Source organism: Hyperolius riggenbachi, chromosome 6 (assembly GCF_040937935.1).
Source record: "Hyperolius riggenbachi isolate aHypRig1 chromosome 6, aHypRig1.pri, whole genome shotgun sequence".
Taxonomy (NCBI): Eukaryota; Metazoa; Chordata; class Amphibia; order Anura; family Hyperoliidae; genus Hyperolius; species Hyperolius riggenbachi.
This window is the reverse complement of record NC_090651.1, coordinates 316,637,152-316,655,550: the sequence shown is the minus strand read 5'-3', so window position 1 is coordinate 316,655,550 and position 18,399 is coordinate 316,637,152. Positions and strand designations below refer to the sequence as shown.

The 18,399-nt window shown below is 45.0% G+C and overlaps 1 protein-coding gene across 4 annotated transcripts in view; it reads right to left on the bottom strand.

The window, feature by feature from the left end:
* Positions 1-18,399, bottom strand: part of LOC137521707 (sodium-dependent neutral amino acid transporter B(0)AT2-like) — a 139,793-nt gene that overhangs the window by 73,306 nt on the left and 48,088 nt on the right. The window contains exon 1 of one of the 4 annotated variants that reach the window (XM_068241343.1): positions 9,151-9,250. The exons of 1 other annotated variant lie outside the window; for it this stretch is intronic. The gene's annotated coding sequence lies outside the window, so the exon portion shown is untranslated. Of the gene's footprint in view, positions 1-283; positions 301-8,510; positions 8,581-9,150; positions 9,251-18,399 lie in introns of those variants that run through there. 2 more of the 4 variants (XM_068241344.1, XM_068241346.1) reach the window with 2 other exon arrangements.

The following is an 18,399-nucleotide window of genomic DNA, read 5'->3' as shown; positions in this document are numbered from 1 at the left end:
TGATGTTCTTTTGCTATGCGGGGCGGGGCAGGAGGAGAAGAGTGACGACAGAGCAGTGGGTGCATGATGCCATACGGCAGGTAGGGAAGCGGTATAGACGATGCGATTGGCCGTTGTGGTGGGCAAGTTGATCCATCGAGCGCATTGCGCTTACATACGATTGATAATTGCCTGTGGGGGTCGTTATCACTAGCCTCAGCGGACTTAAAGCGAAACCGTGACCAAGAATTGAACTTCATCCCAATCAGTAGCTGATACCCCCTTTCCCATGAGAAATCTTTACCTTTTCACAAACGGATCATCAGGGAGCTCTGTATGGTCGCAGGAAACTGAGGACTATGGCAGTTTCCTGTCTGTGAACCTTGTTGCATTGTGGGAAATAGCTGTTTACAGCTGTTTCCAACTGCCAAAAAAAAAAAGCAAGCAGCAGCTACATCACCTGCCAGCAGTAAAAATGTCACCATGTGATAAATGTCAGAATGTAAATCAGGGACCTTGTAGCAGTAAAAGATTTTACAATGGGCAAACACTGACTATATAATTTATACATAATTATTGTAAAAATGAAGCATTTTTTATTACATAATTTTCACTGGAGTTCCTCTTTAAGCCAAGCATGTGTATGAGCCTTTAAAGCTACACTTTAAAGGACCACTGTAGCGAAAATCTTAAAATACATGTAAACACAGACAAATAAGAAGCATGTTTCTCACAGAGTAAGCGAAGTCATACATTACTTTTTTTCTTATGTTGCTGTCACATTAGTTAGTAGAAATCTGACAGGTTTTGGACTAGTCGATCTCTTCATAGGGGGATTCTCAGCATGGCCTTTATTCTTTATAAAGATACTCCCTGAAAAAGATTTATACAAAGATGCTAGCTAGCCAGCCTTCCTGCACACTTTTTTTTTTTAGCAGTTGGACAGCATAACTGCCATTCACTAAGGGCTCGTTTCCACTATCGCGAATCCGCATGCGTCCAACGCATGCGGATTCGCACATGTAATGCAAGTGGATGGGCCTGTTTCCACTGCAGCGTTGAGGTGCGTTTTTTTTCAGCGGTGAAAAAAAAACGCACAAAAGAGCCGCAGAATTCGCCTGCGAGTGGAATGCATGCGAATCGCATGCAATGTATTTAATAGGGAAATCGCATGCGTTTTCCCCATGCGTTTTTTGCCGCGAATTCGCATAGGTACCAATGTAAATTCACACAGGCAGTGACATGGTTAAAATCGCATATACCCTCACCTATGCGAATTTGCGTCAAAAAACACATGGGGAATCACATCCGCATGCGATTTCATCAGCGGTGGAATACAGGCGATTCCGCACCGCAATAGTGGAAACGAGCCCTAAATGCTTTTGAAAATTAAGAAAACCCTGAGAATCCCTCATGAGGAGATGGTCTTGTCCAAAACCTGCAGGTTCTGTCAGATTTCTACTACTTACTGTAAGTGACAGCCACATAGGAGGAAAGTAATTTATGGTTCATTTTACTCTGGAAGAAACATACAGTACTTATCTGTATAGGTTTACACATTCTAAAATTTTAAGATTTTTGCAACAGTGGTCCTTTAACACTGAACAATCATTTAAAAAGAAGCTATCAGCAAAAAAAACAGCGATCAGCAAAGCGCTGAAGAATCGCCCCAATGTGACCCAGCCCATACATAGTCTGATCACAGTACGGCTTTCATGAAGGCTACAATCTACATTCCACCTTCCAGAAAGGTCACCACACTATAACCTGTTCTTACCTCCTCACTGGCCTACGCACATCGTATTTACCTTGCGAGAAGTGTACAGATGCTAATCTACGCCAAACCAATGTTCCAAAACAAATCCATTAACACTGATCATGTCTAACTACGCAAGGAGCCTTCACTAAGAACACAAAGAGAAGGCCAAGCAGCTTGACGTTCTAGCTGCGACTGCCATAATTATCACACGATTAAAGGGTACCCGAACTGACACACAACATGATGATTATTAATTTTAAAAAGACAACTAAAGTGAAAAGCATATGGAGGCTGCCATATTTTTCATTTTAAGCAATACCAGTTGCCTGGTTGTCCTGATGATCCTCTGCCTCTGATACTTTTTAGCCGTAGACCCTAAGGCCCTGTTCAGACTGTCAGCGTTTGCAGAATGCGTATAAATTTAAAGAAACGCAAGGTAAAAACGCATGCGTTTTCTATGTGTTCAAATGAGTTTTCTATTGCGTTTTTCACACACGTCACACAGAAAACAGAACATAATCATGGGAAACGCAGAGGGAAACGTATGCTAAAAACGCAATAGTACGCATTTTTGATACGCATCTATAGACTCTCATTGCATCCGTTTCTATGCGTAACGTTGTTGCTACCCATAGGCAGTGTACATATATTGTAATGATGGTCATGTCTAGAACTTATGGAAAAGTGATCAGTTTGGTCAGGTGATAGCTACGTAAGTCTCTGATTTTTCTCGTCAGGATCATGTGATCTCAGCAAATCAGAGCTTTGTAAATCTATCAGCTGATCAAATAAATCACATGCTTATCAGTGAGTTCTCCAAGACATCACTAATATACAGCTGAGGAAAGTGGCTGTTTCCGGGATGCCACATGTCACCCATGCGTGACTAAATGGGTTGCATCGGTTTTCAATTACAGCATGGTGCACACTTCCAATTACAATTGGCCAATCACTGACCAATTTTAACACTTCCATGTAGTATGAGGATCAGCAGATGTTGAATACTGAGCAGATTGTGTAGATAAATCCTAATACTACATGGAAGTGGTACAATTGGTAAGTGATTAGCCAATCATAATTGAAAGTATATACCAGGCTTTCAGCTAAGTTGACATGGAATCTGTTGCAATGAGTGTGCAGGGCATCTAAATGGATTTGGAGTCTCAGGGCAGCACAAGTGTTAAAATGCACAGTACCTAATTGTCATTTGTAATGCATGCATGCAAAAATTGGAAGGAGAAAAAAAAAAAAAAAAAACACTTAAAGAGACACTGAAGCGAAAAAAAAATATGATATTATGATTTGTATGTGTAGTACAGCTAAGAAATAAAACATTAAGATCAGATACATCAGTCTAATTGTTTCCAGTACAGGAAGAGTTAAGAAACTCCAGTTGTTATCTCTATGCAAAAAAGCCATTAAACTCTACGACTTTCAAAGTCGTGGAGAGGGCTGTTTTCTGACTTTTATTATCTCAACTGTTCCTGAACTATTTACTTTTTCTCTGCCAGAGGAGAGGTCATTAGTTCACAGACTGCTCTGAATGAATAATTTTGAATGCTGAGTGTTGTGTAATCTGCACATATTAAAAAATGATGCAATGTTAGAAAAAACACTATATACCTGAAAATTAAAATATGAGAATATTTTCTTTGCTGCTAATCTTCTAGTAATTATTCATAGTACACAACCAATTCACTATATCATATTTTTTTTCTCGCTTCAGTGTCTCTTAAAGGTGGCCATACATCTAGCAATGATGGACAGATTCGACCAAGACACAAATCTCTCTCTAATCTGATTAGAGAGATCTTTCGGCTGCCCATACACTGCAGGCAGATTAACAATCAACTTCATGCTGAAATCAATCAGGAATTGGCCTTGTGACGTCACATCCGGCTTAAGTATTGTAACGCCATCAGCGAGTTAGGCGTTGAGAGAGCCGAATGACTGCTCTTTCTGCTCCCACTAAACTCCTCAAGAGTTAAATACTATTCCCCCTCCGAGTTGTCGCAACTCGGAGGGAGATATAATTCAGGGTCCGGCAACCGCTGGAGCCCACGAATTTCCCTTACGCACCCCGCGCAGCATTACATTACTGTTATAAGGGCGCCTGCTTCGCACATCCACTGCTCTGACACTGTCCCCCCAACATAAAATATGTCCCCTCCAGTGCCCGGTACACTATACTTTACCTGTAACACGAAGTGTGGAGGAGCACCCACTGGATCCGTTGGCGTGCCAGTACCCCAGCCCCTGTGCCTCCAGGGATAACCGCTACGGTAACAAAGATCATTCGGCACCACCGGTAATATTATAATTGCTCTTTTATTAGAATGGCAGCAATACTTACTTATACTTTACCTATGCGCCACTGGCTCCGTCCACACACGTGCATGTGTGACGTCACATACGCGCCCTCGTGTATGCGGCAACCACATGGTGCGCGTATATGGATGGAGGAGGAAGCCTGGAGATGACGACAGACACGGACAAGTATAGTGCACCAGGGGGCACATTTGACATTGGGTGGGGGGGGGGGGGGGGAGCAGTGCCAGGGGTTTCACAGTGTTAATCGAGCGTCCCAATACCGCCACCTGATCGACCATGAAGACCCAACATCTTGCAGCATGTCCGATCGACATGCTTCGCCCAAATTGTTGAATTGAGGGCTGGAGTTGTCAAGCACTTATGCCCCATTTCCACTGTGGCGGAATGCATAAGCATAACATGAAATTCTGCATGCAAATTTTAGCACTTAAAAACACAAGCCTGTAGTGGAAACAGAGGATTAGTCCCGGCTGAGGGGTAAACCTACCTTGGTTGCCGCCCTTGGCTGCAGCACTCCGCACCCTACTCCATCCTCCTGACACTTCCTTCTTCACAGCTAGGAGTTATGGTGTGTACACACTTGCAAAGATTTTTCTCTGATGAGGAGTTCAGCTCAATAGAATATACTGTGTAGAGCAGGGGAAGGGAACCTATGGCTCAGGAGCCAGATGTGGCTCTTTTGATGGCTACATCTGGCTCACATACAAATCAGTAGGGGTTGATTCACTAAGCTACACTGCTCAAGCAGCGCATCTTAGTGTGGCAGCACATGTAACATTTTCAAAGTAGTGCACGCTACTGCTGTTGCATGCACGACTAACTTACTCGCACTACCCCAAAACAAACAGCTGCTCCAATTGTCCCACTCTGGACCCTGTCAGGTCAAGTGACTTTGTAGGACAAGATCCCTGCACTTTGATTAAGCCAATAGGCTGCCTGTCAGTTGATAGGCAGCTTATTGGTCCAAGGTGCGGGAAGCTCGTCCTACAAAGTGAATCAACCCCCAAATTAGCTAGCTAATTGTACAAGCTGTTAGTTGGTATTTCTCCACTCTGGCTCTCTAGGAAATTGCTGCTGAAACCCAAGAGAAGCTGAAGACGAGTCCCAGTTTTAAACATATTATATGGCTCTCACATAGTTACATAGTTACATAGTTATTTTGGTTGAAAAAAGACATACGTCCATCGAGTTCAATCAGTATAAAGTACAACACCAGCCTGCTCCCTCACATATCCCCGTTGATCCAGAGGAAGGCGAAAAAACCCCTACAAGGCATGGTCCAATTAGCCCCAAAAAGGAAAAATTCCTTCCCGACTCCAGATGGCAATCAGATAAAATCCCTGGATCAACATCATTAGACATTACCTAGTAATTGTAGCCATGGATGTCTTTCAACGCAAGGAAAGCATCTAAGCCCCCTTTATAAATGCAGGTATAGAGTTTGCCATAACGACTTCCTGTGGCAATGCATTCCACATCTTAATCACGGAATTACATTTTAAAATATGTGGCATTTATGGCTCTCTCAGTCAAAAAGGTTCCGGGCCCCTGGTGTAGAGTATGGCTCACATACTACATGGAAGGGGGTAAAATTGGTCTGATATCTTTCAAGTGTGTATGTAGCATAAGTATCGGGAGGATGTTGAAGTGGGTGGAGCGCTGCAGCACAAGGTGGCCACCAAGGTCAGATAGTTAAAGTGGATCTGAACTCTTGCACAGGACAGAAGGAAAACCTAGAGAAATGCACCCTGTATGTATTTAGAGAGTTTAGCCTGTCTAATTCCCAGTCATCTGTGACTAATCACAAATATAACTTGATCTCTCAGCCGTGTCAGCTCAGGAATCTCCTCTGCCATGGCAGAGCTGCTAATTTGTAAACACAGGATGTTAACCCTGTATCTGCTTCCATGAAAGCAGGAAGGAGACACTGCAGATTTATTGGAGGATTCGTATCAGCTGTAACAAAATGTTTATTCTATAAACAAACAAATATTATAACAAATAAATGTTTTTGTTTAAGGGTTATTATGCTGTTGCATATCTTTTAGAGCAGAGAGGAAGTTCTGAGTTCAGGGCCACTTCAACCCATCAGTTTGTTACTCCTCATGCTAAACTTAATTTCGCTCGTGTCAGATCATCCTAGCAGTAAGCAAAAAAAATCAGTAAAAGTAGCAATTACTTTTTTCAGTATATTTTGCGGCAGCCCAATGTGTACAAGAGATGCTATTTTAAGATTTTTACTGCTGTTAGGTTTGAAAGGGACAGTTATTGGTATACAGTACAGTATACCAATAACAAGTATGAACCTAAAAGCATAAACAACCACACAGAAGATGGTGGAAGAAGTGTATTATAGTATTATAACATTATGTACTTGCCAGAGAAAAAAGTCCCTAAAATGCGCACAAAAGACCCAGTAAAGTAGGTTCTGAAAGTTTCTGTACTGAATATGAAGAGATCAGAACAGTCAACGCTCATGAACTATCTTTGTAACAAATAAAACATTGTCACCTACTTCTCTATTACAGTAGAGTGTATTATAGTCAAGTTTCTACAGTCAAGTCTCTTCTGTATTACTCAAAAAGAGTAGCAGATTGTGTAAAGGACAGCTGAAATATCACTTCCGTACGCGTCTCACAACTTGTTAGGACCGGTTTCTATCGAAATAACTATAACCTTGTACAGACATTACACTTTTGACTACTGTTATGATTGCTTGTGATCATTTTGGCTGACAGTCTCATGTGTTTGTACATAAATCCCTCACCTACTGCTGGCGTCTAATATCAGGCAAGTATCATTCACCCATAACATGCATTTTTTCCTCATCTGCAGTGGGAAACCTTCCTCAGTTCTCCTCCCCTCTTTACAGAACAGTAAACACAACTTGACTGTGTCAAGTGTGCAAAAATGGTCATTAGCTGCCAGATGGCAAAAATTATGAAAATCTATTTTTTCAGTTGACCAAAACGGATGTCTGCACAGGAGGCTATGTTCACACTGGGGCAATGCATTGGATAATATAAATTGTATCGCTAACACAACACAATTATATGGTGATGGTACGTTCACATCAGCACCAGTGTTCTCCCCAGAATTTTCTTCCAGCTGGGTGGCATGAAAAAGTAGCCGGGTGGGGCGAGATGAGAGAATGCAGAGCAGGTGCTTCTGTGTGCCGCTCTGCTTACAGCATAGGAGGAGGTGAGCCGATGACAGCCGGGTGCTCACCAAAACTAGCCGAGTGGAGCACTCGGCTAAAAGAGCCTGGGGAGAACACTGAGCACATTACAGTGTGGTACAGCATTGCTCGCATGGCATAGATGCCTCACATTCGATATGCCAATTGATTCCACCACATTTTCTTCGGCTCCTTTACCACTAGGTGCTGCGCTGTCCTCTCTGACGGACCGCACACACGATGCAACAAGCAAAGTAACATGAAAGTCTACTGAGTTTCATGTTACCGTTCACATTATTTAAAGCGTTCCAGAGCGTTACGTTGTAATGCCTCCGGCAACATTTAATTGCACAACGCACATCCGTCTGGTGAATTACAACTAGCACGGCTGATACGTGCTGAAGCGCAACTTCCCATCGTCAAAACGCGTGCACAAAATTGGGTTTGTGCACACATTAGCTATCGGGAAAGGACCCTTCAAGACAAGACACAGAACATTTAGATCGCGATTTTCTCCTGGCGGACTCAAAGCGTCAGTGCTGCAGACACTAGGGTACACTCTTTAGGTGACAGCAGCAGTGTTGAGTCTTGCCCAAGGTCTCCTCACTGACTAGGTGAGGAGTTTTCTTTTCACTTGACTTGATACTTTCAGGTACACCAAAACTTGCCAAAGATTTCCAGTGTCAGAGGTGCAAGAATGGGATGGGAAACAGTTTATTAATGATTACTACTATTTAAAGCATCTATAGAAGTGATTATTACCAGCACAGAGCCAATATTGTGCTTGAGGGAGGGCCCCTCGGGCCCCCTCTGACCCAAGGGCCCCAATGCAGTCGCTACCTCTGCAACCCCTAGTGCTACGCCACTGGATATGAGATGAATATAATGTGAACCGTATGAGGTATTACGCTATTCTGAATGCAGCGCCCTGTGAGGACTGACGAGCCTCAGTGCTGCTGTGTGACACAGACAGGGAAGCAGCCATGTGCTGTCAGACCTGCTTTGATACCTGACACCACAGCTGCCACGTCAGTGCCACATTGCCCAGCATAGGCAGGGGTCCAGGGCTACTATCTCTGCCAGCACCCCACCAGATCCAACCTACAGGACCATCACACCCACCTCTGAATCACAAAGCCTGGCAGCACATGGGCATCCATAGTTACCACCCTTGTGCCAATCAATTACTACTGACAGCTGCCAATACATCACCACTATCCCTTCAAACCAGCATCATCATTCATCACTACAAATGTAAATTACCTCTTCCTATCAATCAACGTCCCGCCAGATTACAGCCCGCTGAATAATAATTCTTCAGGCAAATAACACGTGGGCAGCTGTCTGATGAAACACTCCCTGCTCTATGCAAGTATGCATGTCCCTGGCACAGGCGCCATTTTGTTGTAGACACTTAGTCTGGATTATTGCTAATTGGGGTTTATTAGGGCTGTGGCGCGCGTGGTTCGCTAGGAAACAGAGGTACTACAAGCCTCAGCATGTTTTGTATTGAATTTGGAATTAGCACACAGCTGGAGCCTGACGTTTCCCGCCCAGCGCCTGGCTGCATTCAGCATGGTTTCCCCCCCCTAGCATAACACACACAGGCTATTGCATCAGCCAGCCCAGAGCTCTCAGAGGAGCGCCCTCTGCTGGCCCCCACGCTGTCACTGCCCCAATCACCACCACAGCCAGCGCAGGTGCCCTTGTATGGATCACTGTCATGGTCTATTTTTAAATTAAATAGTTGAACTCCTTGTCCCATTATCTTGCAGTTAGGATGAAGTATTGTCATTGGCAGCTGTCAGTCACACAATAGTTACATTGTCACTCATTCCATAAGTACTACAAGCTGTCTGCCCCCTATCACAAAGCATGAGATAAAGAGAAGTGTAAATGGCACCTGGATGGAAGTCTTTAGGCAGGAGGGCTCGCTGAAGCTATGGCTGGTCGCTGTGAGGAGGAGTCAGAGAGGTGACACGAAGCATGGCATTGAATAGTAGTAGTCATTGACAGTCACACACTGTACTTATATTACTGGTAGTGTGACACACCTACAGGGGGAGGGAGGATGGAGCTAAGGGGGAACTCTGGTTCCATGTTTGAGCTAGCACTGCAATGAAGGCATCCAAAGCAATAAAGGTATCTCTTTAGATTGAAAGCTCGCAAGGCAGGGCTCTCTCACCCTTTTGTGTTTTGGAATTTGTTACACATTTATTCATAATAATTTTTTCACTGTTATTACCAGTTCTGTGTTTTGTACCAACTCTGTATTTTGTATATTGGTGTATACCATTGTCTGTATTAGTTTGTACCCCATGTTTTTGTTTCTTACTTTGTACAGCACCATGGAATATGTTGGCGGTTTATAAATCAATAATAATAATAATAATCAATAATAATATCCCCCCCCCCCCAAAAAAAAACTATACAATTATTATTATATTTTTGATTTATAAAGCGCCAACAAATTCTGTGGCGCTGTACAAACTGCAGGGGCAAACCTAGGATTTTCAAGGGGGGGGGGATTCCTGAAAGGTCTCCCTCAGCCACGTGCAATACAATATAATAATATGGTAGGACATCATGCTGGGTACACAATAAAATTTCCCGTCCGGCTGACAGGATCTGACAATTATTTCCTAAATGTCCGATCTGCTCCCGATCAATAACGGGATAGATCAGGAGCAGTTTGGATACAGATAATAATGAGGACAGCCGTCTTTGCTAATGAAGGGGAAAGTGAAGCATCTACACAGCAGGGCACAGGGCTGTGCTCATACCTGACTGTTAAGTTTCCCAGAGCTGCTCCATGCTCTGTACACACGCTGCTGCTCCATGCTCTGTACACACGCTGCTGCTCCATGCTCTGTACACACACTGCTGCTCCATGCTCTGTACACACGCTGCTGCTCCATGCTCTATACACACACTGCTGCTCCATGCTCTGTACACACGCTTCTGCTCCATGCTCTGTACACACACTGCTTCTCCATGCTCTGTACACACGCTGCTGCTCCATGCTCTGTACACTCGCTGCTGCTCCATGCTCTATACACACACTGCTGCTCCATGCTCTATACACACGCTGCTGCTCCATGCTCTATACACACACTGCTGCTCCATGCTCTGTACACACACTGCTGCTCCATGCTCTGTACACACACTGCTGCTCCATGCTTTGTACACACGCTGCTGCTCCATGCTCTGTACACACGCTGCTGCTCCATGCTCTGTACACTGCTGCTCCATGCTCTGTACACACGCTGCTGCTCCATGCTCTGTACACACGCTGCTGCTCCATGCTCTGTACACACGCTGCTGCTCCATGCTCTGTACACACGCTGCTGCTCCATGCTCTATACACACACTGCTGCTCCATGCTCTGTACACACGCTGACTGAGAGGAATGTGTTCTACCTGATGTGATGGACCACACCTTTCCTGATTCAGACCCATCAATTCATTTGAGATGTGTCAAAAATGTGTGAGGACCTCGGCCCTCGTAGGACCGGTTTGACATCCCTGCTCTATACACACACTGCTGCTCCATGCTCTGTACACACGCTTCTGCTCCATGCTCTGTACACACACTGCTGCTTCATGCTCTGTACACACACTGCTGCTCCATGCTCTACACACACTGCTGCTCTATGCTCTGTACACACGCTGCTGCTCCATGCTCTATACACACACTGCTGCTCCATGCTCTGTACACACGCTGCTGCTCCATGCTCTGTACACATGCTGCTGCTCCATGCTCTATACACACACTGCTGCTCCATGCTCTGTACACATGCTGCTGCTCCATGCTCTATACACACACTGCTGCTCCATGATCTGTACACATGCTGCTGCTCCATGCTCTATACACACACTGCTGCTCCATGCTCTGTACACATGCTGCTGCTCCATGCTCTATACACACACTGCTGCTCCATGCTCTGTACAGACATTGCTGCTCTCCATGCTCTGTACACATGCTGCTGCTCCATGCTCTATACACACACTGCTGCTCCATGCTCTGTACACATGCTGCTGCTCCATGCTCTATACACACACACTGCTGCTCCATGCTCTGTACACATGCTGCTGCTCCATGCTCTGTACACACACTGCTGCTCCATGTTCTTCTGAACACACACTGCTGCTCCATGCTCTATACACTTGCGGCTGCTCCATGCTCTGTACACACCCTGCTGCTCCACGCTCTGTACACATGCTGCTGCTCCATGCTCTATACACACACACTGCTGCTCCATGCTCTATACACATGCTGCTGCTCCATGCTCTGTACACACACTGCTGCTCCATGTTCTTCTGAACACACACTGCTGCTCCACGCTCTGTACACATGCTGCTGCTCCATGCTCTATACACACGCTGCTGCTCCATGCTCTGTACACACGCTGCAGCTCCATGCTCTGTACACACTTTTCTGCTCCATGCTCTGTACACACGCTGCTGCTCCATACTCTGTACACATGCTGCTGCTCCATGCTCTGTACACACACTGCTGCTCCATGCTCTGTACACACGCTGCTGCTCCATGCTCTGTACACACGCTGCTGCTCCATCCAAAGTCAACTGTAGCAGGGCAAGAAAGGGGGCAGTGCTGTGAACTGCAGAATTCCTGCAGATATTCTGGTGTCTCAACTTGTGCCTTTCCCCAGATACTGCACCGGCCCTGGTGTGAGGAGGGATTCTGGGCAGCTGTAATTCCTAACCGCCTCCTCCCCCCCCCCCCCCCCCCCGCGTTTGCCTAAGCAAAGTAAGAAACAAACGGGGGGTACAAAATAATACAAACAATGGTGTACAGTGTACACCAATATACAAAAGACAGAATTGGTGAAAAATACAGAATTGGTAATTACTATGTCAAAAAATAACACGATTACTGAAATGTATATTCCAAGACACGAAAGGGTGAGAGCCTTGTCCTTGCGAGCTTACAATCTAAGGAAGTGGGGGGGGGGGGGGGGGGGGGATGGATGGTATGCTTGCCAGAAAAAGTGAGTTTTGAGGTGGAGTTGAAAGCTTTCAAAGGTTGGAGAGTGACAGATGGGTTGTAGCAAAGCATTCCAGAGGAGGGCTAAAGCACGTGCAAAATCTTGTATACATGAATGGGAGGAGGTGATTCTAGGAAGACAAAAGAAGGTTGTGTGCAGATCTGAGATTGCAAGGAGATAGAACTATTATGTTAAGCGTGCCATACACTGCCAGACTTTCTCCCGACCACCCAAAAGCTAAATCACTCTCTGACCAACGTGATCAGAGAGAGATCTATCATTGCCATACACTGCACATCGATTTTTAAGGCAGGGAACACACTTTGAATCGCATGCAAATTTGCATTTAATGTAAATCTGGGGGAAGCACCAAATATCGCATTGCTGTGCGATTCGCATTGCTATTTTTGGTGCGTTTGAGGCTCCTTTTCCACTAGTAAACACCATCGTATACACAATCTTGCTGCAATGCGATGCGTTTCTATTTCCGCTACCCAGGATTGCACCAATATTATCTGCCTGGTAAGGGAAAAACAAATCGCATTAACGGAAGTGCAATTTACATGTTAATTTCAGTGCTGCTGCCATCAGTGTCCCCTGACACCACTAAACTCCTTATCCACGCCCTTGTCATCTCCCGCCTAGACTACTGCAATTCGCTTTTGTCTGGCCTCCCCTCTAACCATACTGCCCCACTTCAATTGGTAATGAATGCGGCAGCTAGACTGATAAATTCTTCTCACCGCAGCGCCTCTACAACTCCGCTCTGTAAAGCACTACACTGGCTCCCCATCAGCTTTAGGATCAAGTTCAAAATCCTGTGCTTGGCCTACAAATCAGTGCACAAGACCTGCCCGACCTACATCTCTGATCTGGTCCACAGGCACATACAAGCCCGCCCCCTCCGATCCTCCAATGACCTGCGCCTAGTCGCACCACGCATAACTCAGTCACATGCACGATTGCAAGACTTCACCAGGGCTGCCCCTACTTTCTGGAACTCGCTCCCACCAGCCGTCAGACTCCCCCCCACTTTTAATACCTTCAAACAAGCTCTCAAGACTCACCTCTTCATGCTTGCATACCCCCCTACACCAGCACCATAATATGTCTGTTAGACACCCTCTCAAAAGATGCACCTATTGTCTCCACCCCACCCTTTAGATTGTAAAGCTGGCCATACACTGGCCCGATTTGCCACCGTTTCGACAGCAGATTCGATCACTGGGATCGAATCTGCTGCCAATCGTTCGCGCTACACGCCGAATTTCGATCCATTTCGTCCGATCCCGTCGATCGCTCCGTGCGGAAAATTACCGTCGATCGCCCGCGGGTAGGGAGCGCGTCGTTAGCGGCGTTCGAGTACCCGACGACCGACGCAATAGAGCGGCAATACATTACCTGCTCCGCCGGCGCGACTACCCCCGGTCACCGCTGCTCCGTGTCCGCGCTGGTCTCCGGCATGCTTCAGTTCCTCCTGCCCGGCAGGAAGTTTAAACAGTAGAGGGCGCTCTACTGTTTAAATTTCCTGCCGGGCAGGAAGAAGTAAAGCATGTCGGACCTGGAGACCAGAGCGGAGAAGGCAGCGGAGACCTGGGGACTGGAGTCGCGCCGGCGGAGCAGGTAATGTATGCGGGTATGCGGGCGGGGGGAGCGGCGGCAGCACCACCACCACCACAACAGATTGTGAACGGTTTCAGGCTGAAATCGGTTCACAATCTGTTTGCAGTAAAGGTAGCCATACGATCCCTCTCTGATCAGATTCGATCAGAGAGGGATCTATCTGTTGGTCGAATCTGATGGCAAATCGACCAGTGTATGGCTACCTTTAGCCTCTGGCAGGGCCCTCCTCCCTAATGTATCCAGCTTGATTATGCAATCTTACTCACAACCACCCCTCTTGTAGACTCGAACAGTCTCTGTTTTGACCTATGACACTGTATTGTTATCAAATCATTTGCATGATCTTGTTTTGTTGTGAGTTTCCGTATGTTCTACCTGTATGTTAACCCATTTATCTATTGTGCAGCGCTGCGTAATATGTTGGCGCTTTATAAATACAATAAATAATAATAATAATAATCAGCAAAATGAACGCAATCTGTTTTCAAATTGGAAGAGCCCTAAAAAATTGTGCATCATGTTCTCTCTTTCTGCAGGTGCTATGCATTCAATGTTTCCCTATGGCAAATTAAAACGCATGCCATTCACATGAGATTTTGATGATTTTTTTATAGAAAAAACAAAAACAGAAAATGATTTTAAAATGTTTTTTTCACTTCCTATTTATTAAAAATAAATAATGGAAATGCACGAAGAAAAGCACATGAGACGCACCCAAAACAGACAGCAGAAATGCATACAGCAGAAAACTGATGCGTTTCTGCATAGACAAGTGAGTTCTCTGCTTAATAGCTTTCAGCATTAGCAGGGAGGCCGCGTCACTGGCTCTGGGTGCCCCGCATAGATATTTTTTTTAAAAAAATATAATCATCCCCTTCTGGAACATCATAACTCTGACCTCTGAATTCCATCACATATTCCTTGTGACCCTGTGTCCTTTTTTCATGTACAACAATCTACAGGAGAGCCCAGCACTCACTCACCAACCTTTATTGATTGGGGTCTCGTGGGTTCTTTTGAGTGCAGTTATTTTGGTCTGCTTACCTTGGTGCAGGGTCTATATGTCCTGCTGCATTCTATTGCCAATTGATTTACATTTTTTACATGCATACGGTAACTGACTGGTCACTATTTCAATTGACTTTTTTTTTAATAAGCTATAACTAAAGTTTATTTTTGGAGTGGGGCAGATATTTTGAGCATTCTCCAAAATACTAAATAATCGCGCTAGGGCTTCTTTTCAGAGTAGGTCATATTTTCAGTGAAACAGGGTGCCTGTGACGGAGCTACTACAGGTCCTTCTAAAAAAATTAGCATATTGAGATAAAGTTCATTATCTTTTGTAATGTACTGATAAACATTAGACTTTCATATATTTTAGATTCATTACACACAACTGAAGTATTTCAAGCCTTTTATTGTTTTAATATTGATGATTTTGGCATACAGCTAATGAAAACCCAAAATTCCTATCTCAAAAAATTAGCATATCATGAAAAGGTTCTCTCAACAAGCTATTAATCTAATCATCTGAATCAACTAATTAACTCTAAACACCTGCAAAAGATTCCTCAGGCTTTTAGAAACTCCCAGCCTGGTTCATTACTCAAAACCGTAATCATGGGTAAGACTGCTAACCTGACTGCTGTCCAGAAGGCCATCATTGACACCCTCAAGCAAGAGGGTAAGACACAGAAAGAAATTTCTGAACAAATAGGCTGTTCCCAGAGTGCTGTATCAAGGCACCTCAGTGGGAAGTCTAAGGGAAGGAAAAAGTGTGGCAGAAAATTCTGCACAACGAGAAGAGGTGACCGGACCCTGAGGAAGATTGTGGAGAAGGACCGATTCCAGACCTTGGGGGACCTGCGGAAGCAGTGGACTGAGTCTGGAATAGAAACATCCAGAGCCACCGTGTACAGGTGTGTGCAGGAAATGGGCTACAGGTGCCGTATTCCCCAGGTCAAGCCACTTTTGAACCAGAAACAGCGGCAGAAGCGCCTGACCTGGGCTACAGAGAAGCAGCACTGGACTGTTGCTCAGTGGTCCAAAGTACTTTTTTCGGATGAAAGCAACTTTTGCATGTCATTCAGAAATCAAGGTGCCAGAGTCTGTAGGCCTGCCAACTCTCCTGACCTGAACCCCATAGAGAATCTGTGGGATATTGTGAAGAGAAAGTTGATAGACGCAAGACCCAACACTCTGGATGAGCTTAACCACCTTAGCGGTATGGACGAGCTCAGCTCGTCCATTACCGCCAGAGGGTGCCGCTCAGGCCCTGCTGGGCCGATTTTGTTCAAATAAAGAGCAGCACACGCAGCTGGCACTTTGCCAGCCGCGTGTGCTGCCCGATCGCCGCCGCTCTGCGGCGATCCGCCGCGAGCAGCGGCGAAAGAGGGTCCCCCCAGCCGCCTGAGCCCTGCGCAGCCGGAACAAATAGTTCCGGCCAGCGCTAAGGGCTGGATCGGAGGCGGCAGACGTCAGGACGTCGGCTGACGTCCATGACGTCACTCCGCTCGTCGCCATGGCGACGTAGTAAACAAAACACGGAAGGCCGCTCATTGCGGCCTTCCGTGTTACTTTTGGCCGCCGGAGGCGATCAGAAGAACGCCTCCGGAGCGCCATCTAGTGGGCTTTCATGCAGCCAACTTTCAGTTGGCTGCATGAAATAGTTTTTTTTTAATTTAAAAAAAACCCTCATGCAGCTGCCCTGGCGATCTTAATAGAACGCCAGGGTGGTTAAGGCCGCTATCGAAGCATCCTGGGCCTCCATAACACCTGAGCAGTGTCACAGGCTGATTGCCTCCATGTAACGCCGCATTAAAGCAGTCATTTCTGCAAAAGGATTCCCAACCAAGTATTGAGTGCATAACTGAACATAATTATTTGAAGGTTGACTTTGTTTTAAAGAGTAACTGTTAGCCCCAAAAATGAAATTTAAATCTCTATTGCAATGTTTTATTTACTATTTAAGTGAGCCAAAAAGGCAATGCAGAAGTTAAAAATCAATCTATTTTTTTTAATATGTAGCCTTTTCCCCAAGCTCCGGACGCAAAGCCGCATATCAGATACTGATGAGCATGCAGAGCATGCCTATGTCTGCCCGACCCCCCTCTCCCCCCCCAGGACCAGGTGCCGATATATTCGCACCACAAACAGCTGACCGCTCTGACACGGAGAGAGAGCGGGAGCACTTCCAGCACCGCCACCGCAGAGCAGCCGCCACCGAGTCACATGTGAGAGAATCACATGTGAGAGAGATGCACGGCGGCGGCTGCTCTGCGGTGGCGGCGCTGGAAGTGCTCCCGCTCTCTCTCCGTGTCAGAGCGGTCAGCTGTTTGTGGTGCAAATATATCGGCACCTGGTCCTGGGGGGGAGAGGGGGGTCGGGCAGACATAGGCATGCTCTGCATGCTCATCAGTATCTGATATGCGGCTTTGCGTCCGGAGCTTGGGGAAAAGGCTACATATTAAAAAAAATAGATTGATTTTTAACTTCTGCATTGCCTTTTTGGCTCACTTAAATAGTAAATAAAACATTGCAACAGAGATTTAAATTTCATTTTTGAGGCTAACAGTTACTCTTTAAAAACACTTTTCTTTTATTGGTCGGATGAAATATGCTAATTTTTTGAGATAGGAAATTTGGGTTTTCATGAGCTGTATGCCAAAATCATCAATATTAAAACAATAAAAGGCTTGAACTACATCAGTTGTGTGTAATGAATCTAAAATATATGAAAGTCTAATGTTTATCAGTACATTACAGAAATAATGAACTTTATCACAATATGCTAATTTTTGTAGAAGGACCTGTAGGTAGTTAGTTTGAGGTGCAGGAATTTTCTCCTATGGCTGTTAAGTCATATTTGTTAGATTTTCGCTATCTACCGTACTTACTGTAAGTGACAGCAACATAGGAACTAAGTAACTTACAGTGCATTTTACTCTAGGGAGGATGTATGTCTTGTATGCATGTGTTTACATGTATTTTATATTTCTGTGATAGTGGTCATTAAAGAGACAATGAAGTGAAAAAAAATTATGATATAATGAATTGGTTGTGTAGTATGGACAATTACTATAACATCAGTAGCAAAGAAAATATTCTCATATTTTTATTTTCATTTATATACCTGTAATGTTTTTTTATAACATTGCATCATTCTCTTATATTTACAGCTTACACACTTCTCGGCATTCTAAATGATTTTACAGAGCAGGCCAGTGAACTTTTGAATCCCTTCTCTGCAGACAGTTGAGATAACAAGCTTCAAGAGACAGAGCTCTTTGAAAGTAGTGGAGCTCAATGGCTCTTTTGCATAGATAACAACTGGAGTTTCTTCACTCTTCCTGTACTGGAAGCAATATTAGACTTATGTCTCTGTTGCTGATACAAATCATTATAAAATATAATTTTTTTTTGCTTCAGTGTCTCTTTAAAGGGTGCCTAAACTATGCATTAGTATGCCTGGTGGCCATACCTGGGGCTCCTTCAGTGCCCTCTTAAGCTCCATGGCCCCC